The sequence below is a fragment of the Carassius gibelio genome, chromosome A1, assembly GCF_023724105.1.
Source record: "Carassius gibelio isolate Cgi1373 ecotype wild population from Czech Republic chromosome A1, carGib1.2-hapl.c, whole genome shotgun sequence".
Classification (NCBI taxonomy): Eukaryota; Metazoa; Chordata; class Actinopteri; order Cypriniformes; family Cyprinidae; genus Carassius; species Carassius gibelio.
The window spans coordinates 28,915,769-28,938,409 of record NC_068371.1 but is presented as its reverse complement, the minus strand read 5'-3'; the positions used below and the strand labels follow the sequence as shown (position 1 = coordinate 28,938,409).

The window sequence follows — 22,641 nt, the reverse complement described above, 5'->3', positions numbered from 1 at the left end:
CTCTAAGGAGCTGTACTGCTAAATATATTCCAAGCCATGGGTCTGTGATGAATAAAACATTGCATCGTTGAAACTTAGACTTTTGCACGACAATTACCAAATGCATCTAGACATAGCAAATGTTTCTTGCTAGATCAAGGAATTTAAACAGTTTGTCCTTTTAGTGTTTCGATTAAAATGCAGACGAGGAAAACACTGCCTTTGGGTCGGTGCTCAGCCTCAGCACAGCCTTCACAATTTTCTTAATTTTTATTAAAAGAGCGGCCAATTAATCAAATACTAACTTTCATGTTACATTTCATATTACATATTAATGTTCATGAATTAAACATTACCAAAAATGTGAATGTTATTTAACATATTTAAGTATGATGGTTGCCACATCTGCAATCTCAAAAACAACACATTTTAATTTACTTTAAACATATAACAGTACTAATAACCCTAGTTCCTATATAAATGCATATACACATCTATATGATCACTAAAACCATCCCAGTCTCATAGAAAATAGTAAAAATAATAATAATAAACATGCAATGACATTCTGACAAAATATGATGGTTCTTCTTGCATCTTTCACAAGTCTTACAAAGTAAAATGTAAGGTGAAGGCATGGTCTTGGTCTTGGAAATTAAATATCTGGTCAGTGGAATCATAAATGCTTTATTACATTTGAAAATAACGTACAACCTATGCTAAACCATACTCATAACTTGCTGAGCAAGCAAACATGAGATAAAAACACAATTACTAAAGCAAACATACCTATTTTGATTCCTTCTACAAGTCTTTGAGTTCTTTTATTATGACTTGTTTCACCAGAGTGTTCTGTATAGCAAGTGCATTGTTGTACCAGGTGAGCTACCGAGCAATTTTACTATGTCAGAAAAGCCATTCATATGGAGTTGGTTATGTGATGCAAATGTTCACTAATCATTCACTATGGTGAAGGTATTTTGAGGTCATAACATAGTATTGTGCAAGGAATCGTGTAAAAATAAATATTTATTAATCGATAATTTTTATGAAAAGGAATAAAATGAATTGGTGTTTTACTTCCACTAGTGTTCATTTCAGCTAGAAACTGAATTGTATGTATAGGTATGTTTTATTTATATTTTTTTTTTTTTTTTTTACTTTTGTAAGTAGAGACATTTTTGTAATGAGCTCAGGTTGGCTAAAAGAAAGTTTAAAAGTATAGACAGCTTTCATTTACCATCCTTGTCAAAGAAGGAGTAAATACAAGCTCATGGTCATAACTAATGTATGGTTGCACACTTCTAGTGTTGTTCCTGTGCAGGCCACAAAAAAAAAACAAAAAAAAAAAAACATGAATAATGCAAAAATAAAAAATAAAATTTAGTTGATTACAGTTGAAGAATTTCTAAATCAGGAGCTAAATGGATGAGCAGTGCTCCAGCTCTGCATGTCCATTGATTTGCAGTATGGAACTGGAGCTGAGAGTAATCTTGTGCACGCACGCAGTGCATGCAGTGCTGTGTAATCTGTGAGACATAGACTGCATGCTAGAACAGGACCGAGAACTGAAGTTCACAGTGGCACCCAACAGAACGGAAGAAATAACATCTGAACATTCAGGAGCCCACAGAGGTCATGCAGTATAATTGATCTATTTTTCAAAAAACCCCTGTGGTGCAAATCAAGTATTTTATGTTGTTTACATGTCTATCTGGTGTTTTTAATATGTTTAAAGACAATCCATGTGCAGATTCATCAGTCAACACCACAGCTAAGCATTTTCTCCATAAAACTATAGTGCAGCAAAGAAAGTCTCAAAAATGCATTACCATCAAACTTGTGACCACTACTGTCTACTTGTGAGGTAGGGATTTTCATATCAATCAGCTAATGTCCAAAGCATTTCTACCTAAGAAAGTTGTTTTTCAGAAGGTAGCTGTCTGAGATGATGATGTAACATAGTATTAGCTATTTGATAAAGTAGTCAAGCCAAAAGCTAATGATATCAATTATCGTTACATTTCCGATGTTGTAGAGAGCAATAAATAAAATGCATTACCATTCTGATACATTTGACTTCAGCGACAACTGATTTATGAAGGAATCACTCTGGCCAACTGTGTTCTTGACTCAGTCTGAGTTTTTCTCATTTTCTTTTAGCGTAGTCAGTGGATGAGTTTCTGACCATCTTGCCCAAACTCTGCTAGTTAGTAAACAGCTCATATAAAAAACACTTTATCTGCATGCTAGCAATATACTACTGTACATCACTGAACTGGGATATTCCTGCCTAGCACTTTCTGTGGAAGTGGAAGTGAAAGTGAAATGCTGCATATTAATCACAAAAAAAAGCTCACACTTGAAAGAAAGTGAAAGTGAAAGTCGTGACATTTGTCAAGTATGATAGCCCATACTCGGAATTGGTGCTCTGTGTTTAACCCATCCAAGTGCACACACACAGCAGTGAGAAGTGAACACACACCCGGAGCAGTGGGCAGCTATAGATCCAGCACCTGGGGAGCAACTGGAGGTTCAGTGCCTTGCTCAAGGGCACTTCAGCCGCGGGTATTGAGGGTGGAGGAGAGCGCTGTTCATTTACTCTCCTCCACCTACAACTCCTGACAGCACCGAGACTCAAACCAGCAACCTTCTGGTAACTCTTGCTCTCTAACCATTAGGCCACAGCTGCCCCCAAAAGATGTAGCGCTTCATGGATTTGCGTGTCATCCTTTCACAGGAGCCATGCTAATCTTCTCTGTATCGATCCAATTTTAGTACATGTGCCACCGTGGCGAGCACAAGTGTGACTATTATGAATTTCAAGCCTGTAAGCAAAAACTTGTGACTATTATGAATTTCAAGCCTGTAAGCTAAAATTTCAGAATAAGAGGGCCCTCTAGTTAGCATAATTGTTGCATAATTCCTCTCATAAAATAATCCCTTTAAAGCAAGTGGTCTTGTAAAGATTGCGTGATGTAAGAGAGTAGCTTTCTGACTCACGTACAGCAGCTGGCAAAGGCAACATCAGAGGAACAGAACAGCTGATGCTTCCCCTATTAACTTTCAACTTATGGATATGGTGGCACCTCTCCAAAGATATCCTGAACCCAGGAGCCATGATTGCCAAGGTCATATCTGATGAAAACATGATGAGACACCAGTTTATATTTTATCTCTCTCCCTGTTTTTTTCCTTGCGATCAATTTTTCTTCCTGCTCCCTTTTTTATTGCACGGTGGGAGATGTGAGCTTTTAATTACAACCTGAACTGGTGGGTTAATTGAACATTACAGAAGCCCAATTTCATGTTACAGCAAATCAAGATGTTACTTATGCAAATTGGGAGATATCCCTCAGGGGGGTGGGGACGCCTCTTTGGATGCCAATGTCACACTCCACTCTTAAAGTGCACACTGTGCTCTGAGTATACGTCTAGTGGCAAGAAAGAGCATTTTATGAGGTTTTTGCTTTTATATGGGTGTGTCTGCCAGCCTTATTTTCTCATTTCTGTCCATCACAGTTAATGTATCCATCACAGTGTTCGAGACTGTGCCCTTTCTGAAAATTGATCAAATTTTAGAGGACAAAGAGGATACAATCAAAATGTTTAGATATTAATCACTAACTGTCAAGAGGCCCAAACTTGCAGAAATCAATCAGTTTTACTTTCTGAGCCTGGATTATAAAATCATTTTAAATATGCACTTTAAGATGCATAAATAAATCTAATTTCTGAAAATTTTAGAAACAGTATGCTGTAACGAATCCTCATTTTCTGAAATTAGGTTTAATATGCATTGCAAAGCATCAATTCAAAAAAGAAGATTCATAAATGTTTCAGAGCTTTGCAAAACATGTGTGATTTCTGCTCATTACCAGGGTTCACTATTTCATTAATTTGACTATTTATCAAAGAGTTTTAGATCAAATTGAAATGTTGGGTTGTCATCTCTAACCTACCCCTTTAACAACAACAAAAAGCCAATCCTTAAAACAAATACCCTGCATTATAATTAACATCTCTTTTTTTTTTTTCAGTTGACAAAAATCTTGAGTTGAATACTACCGTTTATCACTAGATTTTTAATTAAGCTATATCAGTTAGAGTAATTACCATAATTAGTGTAAATTCTAATGTGTTCCAGCTAGTGTTGTTTGTCAGACATAAGTGGCGCACCATTTCTTCAAGCTGTTTTATTGTTGTTAAAAATTTGATTGTGACAAATCTGCCACTTTGTTTCAATTCCCAACAAAAGTTCCACCAATGAAGCGGTTTGTCTGTAAATTATATGTTTTATATTTGTAAAAAAAAAAAAAAAAACTAATTAAAAACAATCTCTTGCAAGTGCATCAATAAGGAAACATCATCCATTGAAAGAAAAGTCATCAATATGTCCTTCCATTGATTTGTATTTGCTGCTATTCATCTTGTATTATTTAAGCAACCATAATCTCAAGATATATGCCACAAGTGGTCTTGGGATTTGTTCATTTACAAGCTGTTTCTCCCATTTTGAAATGAGTTGCGCATGATTTTCAATTCAGAGAGATGTCTAATTGATTTAAGTGATTTTTTTTTAGTTCAGTTTAAATCCATAAACATGTTGTATGTGCAAAACTGTTACCAATTCATTTAAAAAATCAAACAAATATATCAGCGGTTCTAATAAAATCTTTCTTATACTTAGACTATGAATTGCAATGCAATGCACTTAAAATGGTCAAAGTAAAGCCAATGATATCTTCCAAAAGCACATCACCAACCACTAACCACATCAAGACTAAACTTGTGATCCAATATAGATGTCAAACAAATAAACACAGGGAAGCACGAACAAAGGCTTAAATGATTACAGTTTAGTCAATGCTAGATTAATGTTTCATATCAAAGGTTCGCAGTGGTGGCTGAGGTGGTTGCACTGAGGCTGTGGAAGAATTACTGAAGCTCTTTACTTTGTGCTGGGACCCTGAGGGAAAACCCAACCAGTGGGCCATATGTGTGTGACAACAAAAGACAAGAGTTATTTTTGCCTTTATATTCTTTCCCTCTTTTCTCTCTCACCTGCTCATTCCCACCTTGACACCTGCACTGAAGAACCCGGGAGTTGAACTTCGTTAAGGGGAGCTGTCAAACCAGACAGCAGGAACAGAGCTTGGTTGGTGGGATGAAATGTGAGCAGTCTGGTCTCCACATGAACACACACCTGGAGATTGTCCCATTCTGGGCTTTGCTAGTGAAACTTACAACCGATCTAAGACTGGCTTCTTGTCTGCGTTCCCTGAGCTGAACGTATGAATAACTTATAAAACTGATCTCAGATCTGTTTGAAACTATTGTCAGCAGTGCGCTCCAGCCACCAGCTGTTAACAGGTGCTTGAAGAGGAAATGAGAGGACAGACATCTGTGAGATGAACCAAAGGTTGTCTACCTGTGGAGTTGCACAAGTTTACGTTAGCATAATGTCTGAAATAGTTCATTCCTCACATGAGAGGGGATTTTAGGCAGGACAAACTGAATAAAAGATCTTCTTCCTATAACATTAACATTTGAGTTGGTGTGCGTTCTGATTAAAGCACAGAATGACGCAAGTGTGAGTAAATGATGGAGGCACAAACATTTTGCGTGAAGGATACTTTTAAAGTGTGCTCATTTATGAAAAAGGAAATTTTTACATGATTTGTTTGGAAAGTTCAGCCTCCTATTAGAAATAAAATGCGAAAGAAGATTATCTCTTCCTCTCCGTATCAAATCAAATCTTCTCATTTTCTTTTGAATAAAGGTCTTACCTAAGGATAGACTGTTTTTGGGATCTTAAAACAAGATGTTCTTTCAATAAAACAGGAAAAACAACACCAACTCCTCAAAAAAAGGAGTTCACTAATTCATGCTAAAAGCATGTTCTCATCGCAAAACATGTTTAAATATCTTCAAATAAACAACATACACATACATAAATATATTTGATGACGAGTTTATTACTTGTCTAAAATTAACTTGTAATTTTTACACAAGGTCTCTAATGGCAGACCCTCAGCATTTTCTTTTCAGAAAATTCTGCTATGTGCTCTCTCAAAGAAGAGACAAGTCTCATCAGCCCTTTCTATTTCACTTGGCCGACTTCTTAACACCACACTTTCAAAATAAAAACCCGTCGAGGCAAGGGAACGTGCTCCTCAGCCTTTGCTCTGTAGGGCGGCTTGCATCAGCTCGCGAGACAAGACAAAGATAAAGACTCGGAGACGGATGTCAGAGTACCAGTCCGGGACAGTACGGTGTCAGCTACATATGGATGGAAGGATGGTTCGAGGCCAAAGGGGGTTGAAAAAAAGCACGCTGAGCCCACTTTGCTATCAGCATCAAGATCAAAGTCATTTTCTGCCACCTCGTACTTTTGCTACAGGCTCTGAGCCTGAGAGACAGAGAGACGTGGTGCATATGGGACAGGCTTGTGCTGCTAAACTGTGGCACAGAGCCTCCACTGTGCACTTTTATAGCCACCGAAGTTATTTGATTTAGCTTCGCTGTTTACTTATTCATAGTAGCATTAACATATCGCTACTCTAGTAGTTTTTCATTTGTAGTAAATTATACAACAAAATCAATAAACATCAATTATTCCAGACTTACATTTGCTTTATTTATTTATACAAGAAGGTGGGCGGATCTCAGGAACCTGATAAAAGCATGCCAAAGTTATAATTCATTCCAAAATCAAAAGAAAAAATATGTATTTACTGTAAGAAATGTATTTTGCAGAAAGGCTATTTTTGGATGGATGGATTTTTAATAATTCCCATTATTCACAATGCTGATTCATTTAATAAAGTAATTTGCAGCTGCTCTGTCAATTCTTCGCAATCAGTTAGGAACCTAGGTGTGTTATTTGATAGCAATCTTTCCTTTTTAAGCCACATTTCTAGCATTTGTGAAACTGCAATTTTCCATCTCAAAAATATATCTAAATTACGATGCTCTCAACGTCTCAACGTTAACTCGTGCATTTTTGACCTCAAGGTTAGATTATTGTAATGCTTTATTGGGTGGTTGTTCTGCACGCTTAATAAACAAACTCCAGCTGGTTCAAAATGCAGCAGCAAGAGTTCTTACTAGAACCAGGAAGTATGACCATATTAGCCCGGTCCTGTCCACACTGCACTGGCTACCTATTAAACATTGTATAGATTTTAAAATATTGCTTATTACTTATAAAGCCCTGAATGGTTTAGCACCTCAGTATTTGAACGAGCTCTTGTTACATTATAGTTCTCCACATCCGTTGTGTTCTCAAATCTCAGGCAATTTGATAATACCTAGAATATCAAAATCAACTGCGGGCGGCAGATCCTCTTTTTTTATTTTTATGCAAAGTAACATTTTTTATGACCAGTTTTTGATCTTTGCTTCATTCATAGTAAAAAAACACAAAACAAAGTCATGTGACTTTGCCAAATTAGATGGGGTAACTTGACTAACCAGGGGATCGATCTGGTTCACAGCATCTAACGTTAGGCTATATGTTGTTTTTGGTTGTTTTGAAATGCCTGAGGAAAGTCTGTCATCAAAGTATTTCTGTATAATTACCATCTTACATGACTGCATTCCCAAACAACAGGCATCCACGGTCCAGGGTTCACCTCTTGAAGCAACAACCTCATTGTGTTACGTCTGCTCTCTCTGAAGCACAAGTAATTTATTGCATATGGAAATGATTATATTCATTAGCTTGTCCTAGTTATTTAGTGCCAGTTTACCAGGAAGTGATGATTTTCTTCTCTTTGACTTGTTGAGTGGTAACGGTGCTTTATTCACAAATGTTTTATGTTTTAAATGTTTTAAAACTTATGTTTATAAGTTGAATTCACATGTTTGGATGGAAACATACAGATAACCCAAGTGCACAACAGCACTACATGACCCCTGTTGCTCAAAACTAAAGTAATGAACAGAATCCCTTCCTGTATAAAACACTAGAACACTGCAAGCTTTCTTCGCCTCTCTGTAGAAACTAATTATTTTCAGTCTTCACTTTCTTCCAGGATGCATTTGTCTATATCTAACATGAGAGATGTACAGATGGGAGGGAGTCTGGGAACATATTATTTCTCTGTCTTCTCAAGTCTTTCTCTCTCTTCTTGTCCTTGTACGCCATTCTAATTCAGTCGGCACCTTTGGTTATTTATATGCTTTTATGCATCACTCTCTTTCGGCTGTCACATCTGGAGATGACAAAGGCGTCAGTCTCGCTGAATGCATTAAAAGTTGTGTTCCAGACACACACTGTTAGTGTTAACATGGGTTTTGTTTGTTTATTGTAAATTCTTAGCAACTAACCTTGTGCTTGCAGTTACCCCGTGACCGCAGAAGAAGACAATAACAAGTTACTAGACATTCTGAAAACTTTAATGAGATTTTGTTTTGTGTCATTGTTACATTATTTTATGTTAATTTTATGTACATTATTTTATGTTAATTAAGAACTTTAACTTTATATTGTTTATACGTTTAAATATACACTTAAAACAAGATACCTGAGTAATAAATGTAAATAAATAAAGGCAAAGTGGCTATGTATACTGTATGTATATTTTTATATTGTATGTAAGGTAATTTTTTTCCATGGAACTCACTAAATAGATGAATGCCTAAAAACAAGATAAACAATTTGACAGTGCATTAAAATTCATTTTATTTTAAGGATGTTTAGATGTTTGTAACAATACAAAAATACTGTTTAGTAGAATGTTTTGCAATGTACTTATGCAAATATCCTATGCTCTTGATCATAAATGCGATGCAACTGCAATGCGTTTGAAGTATCTAAAATTAAGCTTTAAAACCTCCAAGATGAAGTCTAGTTTCTGAGCGGGAGTGTATTTCAGACATCTGAGACAGAGACTAATTTGCACTAAGTCTTGCACAATCTCTCCAGTCTCCATACTAATGATTGATAATGTTTTATTAATACTGAGATATCCTCCACCGAGGATCTAAACAAATTGTAGCAATTTAGTCAATCCCATGCACAGAATCAATCATAGGCAGCTCTGAATGATCATGCATCACTGCCAACATCCCCGCCTCGCAGGCCTTGTGGAGCCTGCAGCTTTCTTTGTATCTATAATGCAGAACAAGTTCCTCCATCCTCACCTCACAAGCTCCTCATTTCACTTCATACAAAAACTCCTCTCTCTTCCCACGGCAGCATTTACTGAACGCTGCTGCCTGGGTTTTGAAATGGACGCTTTAATTTCACTTCATCTGATTCTGAAATGCCAGAGGAAATGATGTAGAGTTTGTTTCCAGTGGTAGTTTTTTTTTTATATATTAGTAGAGCTAAAAGCACTTTATTTTTTACTGATATTGTGTTTCAAGTATATATTTAAAAAAGAAAGTATGTACACAGGTACCAAAATTAACTTTCTGCCAATGGCAGATAAAGTGAGTAAATGTATCATCCATAAATAGCTTATATCTATCTATCTGTCTGTCTGTCTGTCTGTCTGTCCGTCCGTCCGTCCGTCCGTCCATCCATCTGATTATGTATGTTTGTCTGTCGTTACATTGATTATTTTAGCAGATCAAGTAATATATTTTACACAGACAAATTTTTGTTGCTATTTTTATTAGTTGCTTCTACAGTACTTGTAAAAGCGCAGTATCATTTCAACCCTAATAACAACGGAAATGTTATGCATTTGGTTTCCAAAAACACAATGGCCTAATTTGATTCCAAATAGATGCTCAAGCTTAAACTAAAACAACACTTGCTGTTCCAATCAAAAAACTAAAAAAAAAAAGACTTGCGAGATTCACAGGAGTCTGATCTTTATGCCGAATCTGACTTCAGGATGATGTACAGTACATAGCAACTGTAATTCATCCAACCAAACCCACTTGCTGAATAATTCTACTCCACATTTCTCATCTTAGACAAGCAGCTTAATGCAAATCTCCTATATCTCTGACTGCTCCATCTGAGTCTGAATAAAGACTGGCTTCAAACCTGCCCATGACATTGTGGCCATGCTTGGAAACAATGATCTACATGGAAAAGTGTTCTTATCTGTTCAGTCCAAAAGCCCTTTTTGAGGGTAACACAATGGGCGGAAATGAATGCGGCTATTTCAAGAACAGGTCAAGGGAATACCACAAATATAAACAGTTCGTGAGTCTTATCAAGGCTCTGTCATTCAGTGATCTTTGTAATATTCTTGAACGGTTGTGCAAACACTAAATTGAATTTATCTTTTCATTTTATTATTCTCAAACATTGAGTTAGTTGATATGTAGTTGCAAAATGAGTTAGTTGGCATGTACTGTAGTTGCAGTTATTTCTAGTCAGCAGAATGTCTAAAGTGGAGCATCAAAATAAAGTGCAACCAAATGATCACACTTATTTTCACACTGTTTCGCACTGCTGTATCTTAATTAATGGAACATGGGCTGAAATACAGCACTGGGTAAATATGGAAGCAGGTTAATTATGCTGTTTGCTGTCGTAATCTGTGAAAAAAAAAAACTCTGCACAGCTATGATAGTTTTGCTCAGATATGACATGATAAAAACAATCCAAGTATTCACGCCAAAAGTCATTTATCTTGATCACATTTGACAATTTTGATAAGACACATTTATTACCCCATTACTCTAAATGTTTGGATGTGACTTTCAAGCCTAATCCCAGCTCTGCCAATTAAGGGGAATGAGCTGCTTTGCTGTGCTGTATATAGGAAGCTCATTAATGTCAACTGGTTGTTAGCATGCTATAAAATGGGATCTGCCTTGTCAAATCATTCCAGCAATGCTGTACCTACAACATCCCGGATCCATGTGGGACCAAGAGCCGTTACAGACTGTCATGTCTAAAATAATTAATGCAGGCCAATGACCAGCATACTTTAGCAACATGTTATAACAATTAATCCATATGACAACTCACCGGGACTGGCATGCATAAAGGGACTATATACATTCATTTTGTGTCATTTTGGGACATATGAAATGTACTGTATGGTTGCCAAGTAACCAGCTGATAAGTTGAAAAACATATGCCCCGCAGAATTTAAATATACATTACTTTATGAAAACAACTTGTGGTGAGTGATAGTTGTATTGTCTTATCAAACTGAATGAACCAAAGAAAGAAAGTGCACTACACTTTTAGAGAGAGAAATATTTGCAGTTTTTGACTCACACAGATGAAATAAAGATAGTATCTGTCATATCAATGGTTTTAGGGTTTTATCATTTGAGTTTTGTACATACAGTCTAAATCCAGCTATTTTTTTCTGTGAGCAATGAAACATACAATATATATTAATAAAATAAAAATAAAAACACTCGGGTCATCAGAAAAGCAAAAGCAAAATCCGGAGCTTTGGATCGAGCTACAGTCACAGTTTAAAAATTTCAATTGGAACAACTTTTATTTTGGCGCACTCATGTCAATCGTCACTTAGGAATTAATGAAGTTATGTCATGTTGTATCAAACTGAGATAAAGCCACACTGTGACATCAGTTAAAACTGTTAATAAGTAACGTGTCCCTGATAAACTATTCAAGATCAAGAGAGAGAATCGCTGTTATCTCCTCATGAGCACCAATGGCCCAGTTCCATTCCATAGCAGGCCTCATCTAAACGAGTGGAATTGATTAATAGAGAAACTCATTAATGAATGCGAGGATGAAACACTAATCTGCATACAGCGTCAGTAAGGCAAACGGGCTCACAGGAGGTACACCTGCTCGCAATTTCCAGCTCCTCGGCAGAAGCTGCAAGCGCTCCCTGTGGGACCTTTGATTTCTGGATGGAGAGACAAACTTTATTTGTTGAATTATACAGGGTTGTGGGGGGTGGGGTGGGGGGGGGGGGGTTGTCCCCTAAGCAGATGGCCCTGCTTGCCGTAATCGGAGCACTAAACACTGGATAACACAAACTTTAATGACTTTAATGTCAACTTCTGCCCCGTCTTCTGCTGGCTGCTTCTTCTTGCTGGAAGGGTGTTTTGGGTAACAAACATTGTTGTGGTCAGAAGCCCTGATGTCATTTGATGTAATGGAGACATTAATGATGAGATTACACTACAATATCAATGTTGGACAACTGGGCTACGTGAAAATTATATATATATATATATATATATATATATATATATATATATATATATATATATATATATATATATATATATATATATATACATATATATATACATATATACATATATATATACATATATATATACATATATATATATATATATATATATATATATATATATATATAATTTATTCAATGGATATTTGACAATTCTATTAACTGTGTTACATTTTTTGCAAGCTGGTAAAACATGCATAATCAAATCGTTTAATACTGTTAAATCATATATTGCATTAAAGATGCAGCTGGGGTTCTGGAAGGAATCTTTATGATACCTCTGGATCTTTAATATTAAATTCACAGGGTATTCGTCAGATTAACTTTAGCTAAATTCAAAAGTAAGCGGTTGGGGTCAGTGGTGTTTTTTTTATTATTATTAATTATAGTCAGTGTTTACACATTTAATTTATTATACTTGCCATCATAGGAAATTAATTACTTATATTTTAAATATATTATAATAGAAAAGTGTTATTTTGTATTTAATAATATAATATACTGTTATTTTATTTATTTTGCTTGTCTTCTTTTTTTTTTTTTTACTGTATTTTGAGCAAATTGAGTGCAACCTTTGTAAGCACAAGAAACTTCTTTCAAAATCTTACTGACACCAAAGTTTATATGTTACAAATATCATTTTTAATTCACAGAAATTTTAACACATAATCATTTTTGTCAGCACTGAAAACGTTGTGGGTAGCAAATGATTATGCATATTTTTACTTATTTAAACCATTCATAACATTAAATAGTAATTGACTATGATACAGATAACTGTAACAATGACTTGTTATTAGACCTTAGTTGTAATAAATACTTATGTATGGTCAGTTACATTTGCACAAGAATGTCAAAGACTGTTCTGACTCAAGTGTTTGGTAACCAATAAGAATCAAACTTTGTTAAGTGAAGTGACTTTCTACAGATGTGCCATGTTCAGTATGAAGGAGCAGTGAATGCTGCATTGAAACGCAGCTGAAGTGTTCCTCCACAATCTCTATGAACTGCAGAGGGAGAGATAAGGCACTCAGTGACAGCATGTTTCAAAGAATGGTCTCAGACTGGCTAACTGAATACGAATTTTCAACAAATGCTCATAAATCATTCGAGGTATGTTCCTAAGAGCCCACCCTTGTCTACCTTTTTGGAGAGGGCAAATTTAGCTCTGTCTTTCAGTGTGAGTTCTCCAGGGCTCTGGATGGACAGATTTAAGAATAGTGGCAAAGGCTGGTGTTATTTAGGGTCTAATTTAGTTGGCTCAGAGCAAAAACAGGGACTTTGTGAACCTACAGTACTAGGTGCTATTATTCAAAAAAACAAAAAAAAAAACACTTGCATATCCAACAGCCTGGTCGATAAAGCATTTGAATAATAAAGTTTTGCTTAGTCAAGATGATGCATAAGAAATTGATTAACTGAAAAAAAAAAAAATAAAAAAAAATAAATAATATATATATATATATATATATATATATATATATATATATATATATATATATATATATATATATAAGAAAAAAATTGTATAATAGTATAAAAACTATTATTTTAGACTTGTTTTTCAGTAGAAATACTATTGGACTTAATAAAGAAGTTATTACAATATTTTTAATTACCAGATAGTTTTGTTGCAAGCATAAACCTTAAGAAATAACAACTTTATTTCTTTCTGCATTAAAACCTGTAAAACAAACCACTAAACCACCACCAACAACCAAATCTTACTAAATGTAAGTCTCTAGAGTGTCAAATCTTACTACATTATGCAATTTTGCTTTTAAAATTAATGCATGTTATTGATTTTAAGGGTGTTGTTTTTTTCTTTCCAGAAAACACATTTAAAGTAGTGATTCAATTAAAACTTGATTAAAAAGAAGACACATTCACTTCAGAAGAAGAGAATGTGATTTTTCTGTTCTCCAAATTATAATGTCAGTAAATATTCTATAATTGAGTGAAAAAGAAACTTTGGAGCAATAATGAGCAAAGGTGCCAGACACTGTTGTGATTTCTGCTGTCACCTCTGCTTCATGGCATGGATTAAATGATGTCTCAAGGCTTTGTGTATAATTTATATAGCCCGTCACCATTATGCTCAATCTAGGTCAAAACATTCTTCTCATTCTTCCATTTCTTTTTTTTTCTCTATGTGATCTATTAATACATTTTGTAATATATCAAGCTGTTGATGTAAGGGAAACAAGGGAATAGTTGATCCAAAAATAAAACTCTCTCATTAAACTGGTATGGAGTGTTACACTGTGTCTACACCGGATGCAAGCGAGGCAATGCGATGGGACAAAATAAAACAGAACCTATTATAATCAGTGATGCCACGCCAAATCCCCATCTGTAAACTGCTGCCTCATTCTATTTATGATGGCCTGACACAAAATACTAATTATGTGCAATGCTCACTTTGTTGAATCCAGTGTAGAATGCCTATAGCTGTTGCCATGCCCAGGATAGAGACACAGTGTTCTTTAAGTATTTTTTAAATATATATATTAAATAGAGAAATAATCATTGTGCACAGAGTAAATTTTGCAGTTTAATTTTGCCTTCTGTGTTTAAGCAGCCTGATTAATTATTTAGACAATACATGGATGAGCAAAATGCATTTATCGCATGTCTTGCTCAGAATACCTCAATTCCTTTGATTCTTAATCTGTTTGAATATAAATTCTATCAGACGGCATTCATTTCTATGCTAACAGAAAAGACAGGGCAAACATTACACTTCTAAGCCTTTTCAGCCCAGACTGCCACATGACACTGTATAATTCCCAATAATTATTCAGGAACCACAGGTCCTTTTCACTTCCTAATCTGCTCAGCTTTTGATAGAGGGACCGAAATCTGATCAAAACCAACATCGGAGCTCTCTGACACGTCTTTGGACGCCATCACAGCATGGCATTCGGTGTGTTCAAAGAAAGGCTTTTCCATGATATATTCATCTGCACTGAATAATGTGCTCTTGAGGAGACTGATATGAATGGTTTTTAATGGACCTTTCCCATTCTGTCGAGGGTTTTAAACTCGGGTTTCTCTTGAAGATTGGCACTTTTATGGTGCTGTGTTTGCCTGGGGGCTCATTTCTGACATTCACAGATTGGCAGACTTAAAAACATAAAAACAGTTGTTTGAGCCTTGGAAGGGGTCACAGTTTTGTTCTCAATTTTCTGCAGTCAGTGAAATGTTGATCATTTCTGATATTTTTAATGTTGAACATTTCAGCTACACTAATATGCTTCAAAAACATGTCATTCTGGTGTGAAATGGCAATATAAAGCATATTAAATTGTAACCATTTCTTTCAAGTCTAGCTAATGCTACAGCCATTTCAGACATGCTTTTAAAGGATTAGTTCACCCCCCAGAGAATGTACTTACGCTCAAACTAGAGAGACGTTGTTTCCGTGGAACAGGAAAGAACACATTTTGAAGAATTGTACTTGCAGTGGAAGTCTTTTGAAACTATACAATAGGCTTGTGTAAGAAGCTTTTTAATTGAAAACCTTCACATTGTTTGACTTCAGAAGACTTGACATATGAATTATAAAAGTTCTAGGATTTAAATAAACAATAAATACAACAAATAAGCAATAAAGTTATGACAAAATTTCAATTTTAGCCATTTCTTTAACTCGGTCTTAAACCCCTATTGAGCCCACTGCATCATATGATTTAATATGATTTAAAGCCACAGATTTCTTAGGCTTTTAAATTATTAGCATCATCAAAACTTTGCTGAAAAACCTGTTGTACAAAATCTATAACATGCCTTCTATATGTAATACAAATATAATAATTATAATAAAATCCTTATATAAATGCCCAACTTCTTTAGATACATATGTCTTTTTGCTGTGAAATCTTTATTGATAGTATTTAGATTTTATTATAGTTAGTAAAACTTGAAGATGAATGCTTAATGGAATTTTAATTTTATTTTAATATTTTTGAAAAATCATGTTAAAAGTATAAACTCTTAATCATCACTGTATTGCATTGCAAATATCATATCACCTTACAGCATTTAAATATAGCCAATTAAATATCAGCTTATTAGAAGATATGTGACCAATCACGGAAAGTAGGGCCCAAGTCGGTTCTGGGGCATTTTGAGTTATTCACAGATTCTGAAAGTGTAGTCTCCAAGCTTTCCAACGATGTGTAACACACGTAAATCTGATAATATTTGGAGAAGTTGTGGCCATTTGAAGGTAGGCACTCAAAAAAGCTAAAAAAGCAGAAAATAGCCTCTAAAGATTGTGCAGTTCTCACCTGTTCTCACTGCTGCGAGTGACAATGGGGCTCATTTACATCTCATTTAGATAAGCCATACCCCCTGTAAAGCTCCCTCCGTTCGGGCTAACTTTCTCTTTGTCGGGGTCTTCTTTGTGGATGTAACAATCTCCGAAGTTTGCACTGTGCGTCTGTTTGCCTCTAAGTGTTACAGATTTTCCCCATTTCTCTGTCTTTATCCCCATCAAATGTTACTATCGATATAGCCTCTGATATCTTACGGTACAACTCGTCTGACGCCAGTCCAATACATTCTTCCTCATCTTCATCTTCGCTCAGTTGTAGATTAGGGATATTATACATTCTTATTATGCCGCTTTCATCGTTGCTCAGATCGTCTTCAGAATCAGTGAGCGCTTGTTCATAAGCATCCAGTATGGAAATACAGACAGACAATGAAATGCCCCTACTGAGTGCTAGAATCTCCGACAAACAAGCTGATTTCAACCCCAAAATGTACCCTTTTAAATATACCAATACTGCTATCTCAAACGCGGAGAGGCTTCTTTATGATCTCAACTAACAGATTCTGCAAAAAAACGAAAATCACCAATTTTGAAAAAAAAAAAACGCTTCTTTCTCATTTTGCTCGAAAGTTGTGCTGCCGACTTGTGACACTGGTTTCCCTGACAGGTCACATATACACTCACCTAAAGGATTATTAGGAACATCATACTAACACTATGTTTGACCCCCTTTCGCCTTCAGAACTGCCTTAATTCAACGTGGCATTGATTCAACAAGGTGCTGAAAGCATTCTTTAGAAATGTTGGCCATATTGATAGGATATCATCTTGCAGTTGATGGAGATTTGTGGGATGCACATCATGGGCACGAAGCTCCCGTTCCACCACATCCCAAAGATACTCTATTGGGTTGAGATCTGGTGACTGTGGGGGCCATTTTAGTACAGTGAACTCATTGTCATGTTCAAGAAACCAATTTTAAAAGATTCGAGCTTTGTGACATGGTGCATTATCCTGCTGGAAGTATGCATCGGAGGATGGGTACATGGTGGTCATAAAGGGATGGACATGGTCAGAAACAATTCTCAGGTGGGCCGTGGCATTTAAACGAGGCCCAGTTGGCACTAAGGGGCCTAAAGTGTGCCAAGAAAACATCATTACACCACCACCACCAGCCTGCACAGTGGTAACAAGGCATGATGGATCCATGTTCTCATTCTGTTTACGCCAAATTCTGACTCTACCATCTGAATGTCTCAACAGAAATCCAGACTCATCAGACCAGACAACATTTTTCCAGTCTTCAACGGTCCAATTTTGGTGAGCTCGTGCAAATTGTAGCCTCTTTTTCCTATTTGTAGTGGAGATGAGTGGTACCCGGTGGGTTCTTCTGCTGTTGTAGCCCATTTTCACACCATTCTTTGTAAACCCTAGAAATGGTTGTGTGTGAAAATCCCAGTAACTGAGCAGATTGTGAAATACTCAGACTGGCCCGTCTGGCACCTACAACCATGCCACGCTCAAAATTAAACACGCTTAAATCACCTTTCTTTCCCAGTCTTGACCAGGATCACACCCCTAAATGCATTGAAGCAACTGTCATGTGATTCCTTGATTAGATAATTGCATTAATGAGAAATTGAACAGGTGTTCCTAATAATCCTTTAGATGAGTGTAGAATGATAACTGGTATTTATATGAATTTTATGCAAGTACACTGCTATACTGTTATAAAGACCTTAATGATTTTCAGTACATCTTACTTTTTGGTCATATAAATATCCAATTCCAGCTGTTGGGCCAGCTGTTGAACCATAAGCCATAAAGTCAGATGTGTCAAACTATTATAGCCTACTCAAGAAAAATATATTGTTTTAGTTTTCTATATTATTTTGTTAAAAGGTTCAATAAAATGTTCCATTAAAAAAAAAAAAAAAAAGCTTCATGACACTCTAAATTTATCCATCATGTTTTTCTTAATAGCTGCCTAAGTGGTCAAACTGAGATCTATTTTATGACAGAGGACAAATGAATCCATTTCAACTGCAATTTTCACTCTAAAGAAGAGAACGAGCTCTGGTCCAGCCCTGTGAATTAGCTGAAATAGGCTTCCTTGCACAACTTTTGCCACTTTAATTTACAAAGTTGTGGATGTGCTTCTCTGAGAAAACATGTTCTCTTTTACAGCATGTGGGCTCACTAAAGCGGTTTATAAACTGGAGTCCAGCTATGAATTCATAGAGGCTCGTAAAGAGACAGAGAAATTGCATTCTAAATATACACAAGCTTGCAGTTTAAATCAGTGTGCTCTGCTCTCTTTCAAAAGTGAGATCTAATTACTCAGACACTAAGTCTAAAATTGTCAGCTTTCTCACTTCATGGAGGAGTGAATAAAAAGGCTGAAACTTGGGACTCAATAAGATTTAAAGCCAACATATACTGTACCTCTGGACACCTCATATTCACTACACCCCCATGGGTCTAAGGTCTACAAACTGGAATTTTTTCTAGGTTTACTGCAACTGACAGAAGCCATTAATCTCGTAATTAAGCTGCTGCATTTCATATGCACATACAAATGGATTTTAGAGTTTAATGGTGTTTAATTGTAGAATAGGGATTTTGTGAAACAGTGTATACTATTCTGCATTGAATAAGACATTTGCTCTATAAATGAACAAAGAACAGATGTGCTAAAGTGTTTTTTTGTTTGCTGATCCACAAAGACATGGCAAAAACAGAATGGAAAAAAAAAAAAAGGTAACGAGTTAAAAAGTTTCTTTGTTTCTGTAGAACATGAAAGGAACAACTTTGAAGAATTGTGAAGTGGCTTTCAGCTTCAACAAATGACAAAAAAAGAATTACATAACCACACCCTGAAAATTATCCAAAACATTCATGCACTATTTTCCAAGTGACAATATAAATCAAACATCTGATATCGGGTTTGTAGTGTGGAGACAATCTCTCTCCACATTTCCTTGGAAAGGCTGATATTGATAGACTTCAGTCAATGTACTAAAACATCACTGAAATTACAAAAGTATTACAAGTATCAATGTCAAAAAGCAGGAAATTTTGTAAGAGGCAAACGCACAGGAGAAATCAAACTGGTGTTGATTAACTTGATCCCTCTTCCTCATCAGGAGAGAAACTGGCACAAACATCTGCCTTTATCTGCCAATCACACAGAGGAAAACACAGATTCACAGACAAAACCCACATCTAATCTAATCCTACACAAACCAATCCATAAAAAAGTTGTTTGTGTATACTTGTATTCATTATTTATGCATGCCACACATTTCATGACAGTGCTTTATCAAATACAATATGCTGCTTCATATGATAATCTCTTCAACTGTTGGAAAATATGGTTCATTTGATTCATAGGCATTTGTAAGTGAAACAAATGTTTATTTGTGGTTTGTTTGTTCACTACTGTTCAATATTTTGGCAAGTCTCTTATGCTGACCAAGACACTGTAAAAACTGTAATACTGTGAAAAGTAAAAAAAAAAAAAAAAAAAAAAATTAAATACCCATTTTCTATGTTAAGATAATTTTTGTAATATATGTTTATACTTATAATATACGTTTATACTTTTATAATATACGTTTTTGTAAAATAATATATCAGTAGCTATATCTCCAGTCTTCAGTGTCCCATGATCCTTCAGAAATTAATTTTAAGATGCTGATTTGATGCACAAGGAATATTTATTATTATCATCCGTGCTGAAAACGGACTTTTTTCCGGAATTTTTTGCTGGATGTTCACATTAAAGCATCCTCGATGAAAAAACTAATATTTCCGTTTAAATAAAAAAATAAAATAAAACAGACTCCAAATATTATCAACATACTGTATGGAAAGCATCTAAAATGCAAGCCTTTTAACATATGTACAACTTCATAAATCCTCAGGAACTTTTTTTTCTCATCTCCAGTCTTATAGTCACACGTTGCATATTGACAGTAACAAGTGCATAGACCTCGAACCAGATGATTTATGAATGCACCAAGTTTTCTCTATATTGATATATATGGAGTAGTTCACTACAGCTCTGATGCCTGTCAGTGTAATGCTGTTTTGTGTGCATCTGAAGGAGCAAAACTGCAGGCTAAACTGTAACTGCAGAGCACCTTAATGACCCACAATGTGTGTAATCACATTAACTGTATTTGTCTTGGACTATTTTCATTTATCTCCGTGAAGTGGAGCATTAATATTTTCTGAAACCGTGCCCTACCAAAACCATTTTTTTTTCGTCTTATATTAAATTCAGAAATGTTTAATAACTTTCAGCACATTGCAGATAAAAAATAAATAAATAAATGATATGATATGCAGTTTCCACATTGGGCAACATTTTCAGGCTATTATTGTGCTGAAGCAGCAAACCTGGACATAAACTGTACAGTAGCTGAGATTTGGGCATGTTTTGCATATTAGATGCAGGCATTTATCCGAAATGTACATTTACTAGAGTCACACTTGTTAATGGTTAAAAAAAGATCATTCTTGTAAAAGAATATGCAAGTGTTTTAGATTTGATTTAAGTGCATGTTTTAAAGTCAGAGTTCAAGCTGAATCTCAAATTCCTTTTTTGGATACAAATAATGGTAGTGATTTAGTTTTTCGCTATGAATGCGCTTTCAGACAACAATTTCAATGTTTGCAGTTTCCTGAAAGCTACTATGGCATCTTAAACTTTGGCCAACATTAACATTTGCAATTAATTCTTCAATTATTGATGCATGTGTGAAGACTTGCATTTAATTCATTAGCAAACACCGGTATATGCCTTGAGCGGTCCTCCCTATGACCTATTGTTATTGCCGTTGTCCTTATTATAGCATGCTATGAAGAGAATTAAACATGAATGATAGATTTTCAGGGTTCTGCCCAAAGCCTGAACTTGAATAATCATGTGGTGAAGCCCTGTGTGAAAACACGTCACACTGGTGGCTCATCTCGTTAAGCATATGGTAGTGCAACTGTGATGGCTTCAGGAAGTTATGATCTTGTTCATGCTGTGAATCACAGCAAGCATCAGCAAAAACGCCCGAGGAAGTAAAAACAGCCTGTTTCAGTCTGATACATTTCAGCAGAAGTTTCTAACAATGCTGCTGTTGATTGATATCAAATAACAACAGCATAAACCTTGTGTTGTTGACTTTGTAACATATGCAAAGCAGATTGAGTGATGAAAGTAAACTGATGGAAGAAAGGATTTCTTTTTTTTATTTACAGTACATTATTTAAAGTCAAAATTGGATACAGCAAGCGTCAGAAATACGCTCATTGCCATACTTCTTTATTTTGAACACTCAATATAAAATACAAACAGCTATTATTTATCATACTTAAGTTAAAGTTTGTGATTGTGTGGAGCCAGCTGGTCCAAATAAACTGGGAACTAATCCATCTTTCAAGAGCAAATGTTTTGTGAATCCCTTGTTGTACTGCTGTGAATTTTAAACCTGATTCTTTGCAGCCTTATCTTTTGGAAGTGAAAATAAAACTATGTGTAGCCGTCAATTACTGATGACTCATTTAGGCTTAATTTTATTTTTGGAAACTTTAAATTTATATTTAATTTTAATTTAATTTATTAACTTTAATTACATTTACTGTACATACAGCTACATTACACACTGTGTGAAAAATGGCACATTTCAAAATTACTTTTTACTGTATTTTTGTACAAATGCAGTCTTGGTGAACATATATCCAATTATATATATATATATATATATATATATATATATATATATATATATATATATATATATATATATATATATATATATATAATTATTTAGTTATTCAATATTTAATTAATTTAATGTTACAGCTGTTAAATTGTTGATATTGCATTTTGGCCAAAATAAATAAAAATTCTGCAATAAGCAGTTTCAAAAAACAAAAATGAATTTTGGCATCACATCATTATACAATGTAAGCGGTTGAAATGAAAAAAAGGTATAGGTGATCATGTACAATTGAATTACTCAATATCAACTATACAAAACAAACAGACAACAGCTCTAATATCCACTGATATTAAATAGATATTCTACATCGTGCATCCCTACATTTACTGTAATGCATCTAAAGAAGAAAGAAAAGAGTGCGATACACAGCAGTTTGACTCTTTTTTTTCATCCTCCATCCCTGTAATTCTGATCAATCTCGAGCACTCTGGTCTCAAGGATC

At 35.2% G+C, this 22,641-nt stretch overlaps 1 protein-coding gene and 1 non-coding gene across 3 annotated transcripts in view; both read right to left on the bottom strand.

The window, feature by feature from the left end:
• LOC128017724 (VPS10 domain-containing receptor SorCS1-like) overlaps nucleotides 1-22,641 on the bottom strand; it is a 144,786-nt gene that overhangs the window by 102,038 nt on the left and 20,107 nt on the right. The window lies entirely within an intron of this gene.
• Nucleotides 2,675-2,781, bottom strand: LOC128021269 (U6 spliceosomal RNA). The gene has a single exon (XR_008185504.1). It is a non-coding gene; the product is annotated as a U6 spliceosomal RNA (small nuclear RNA).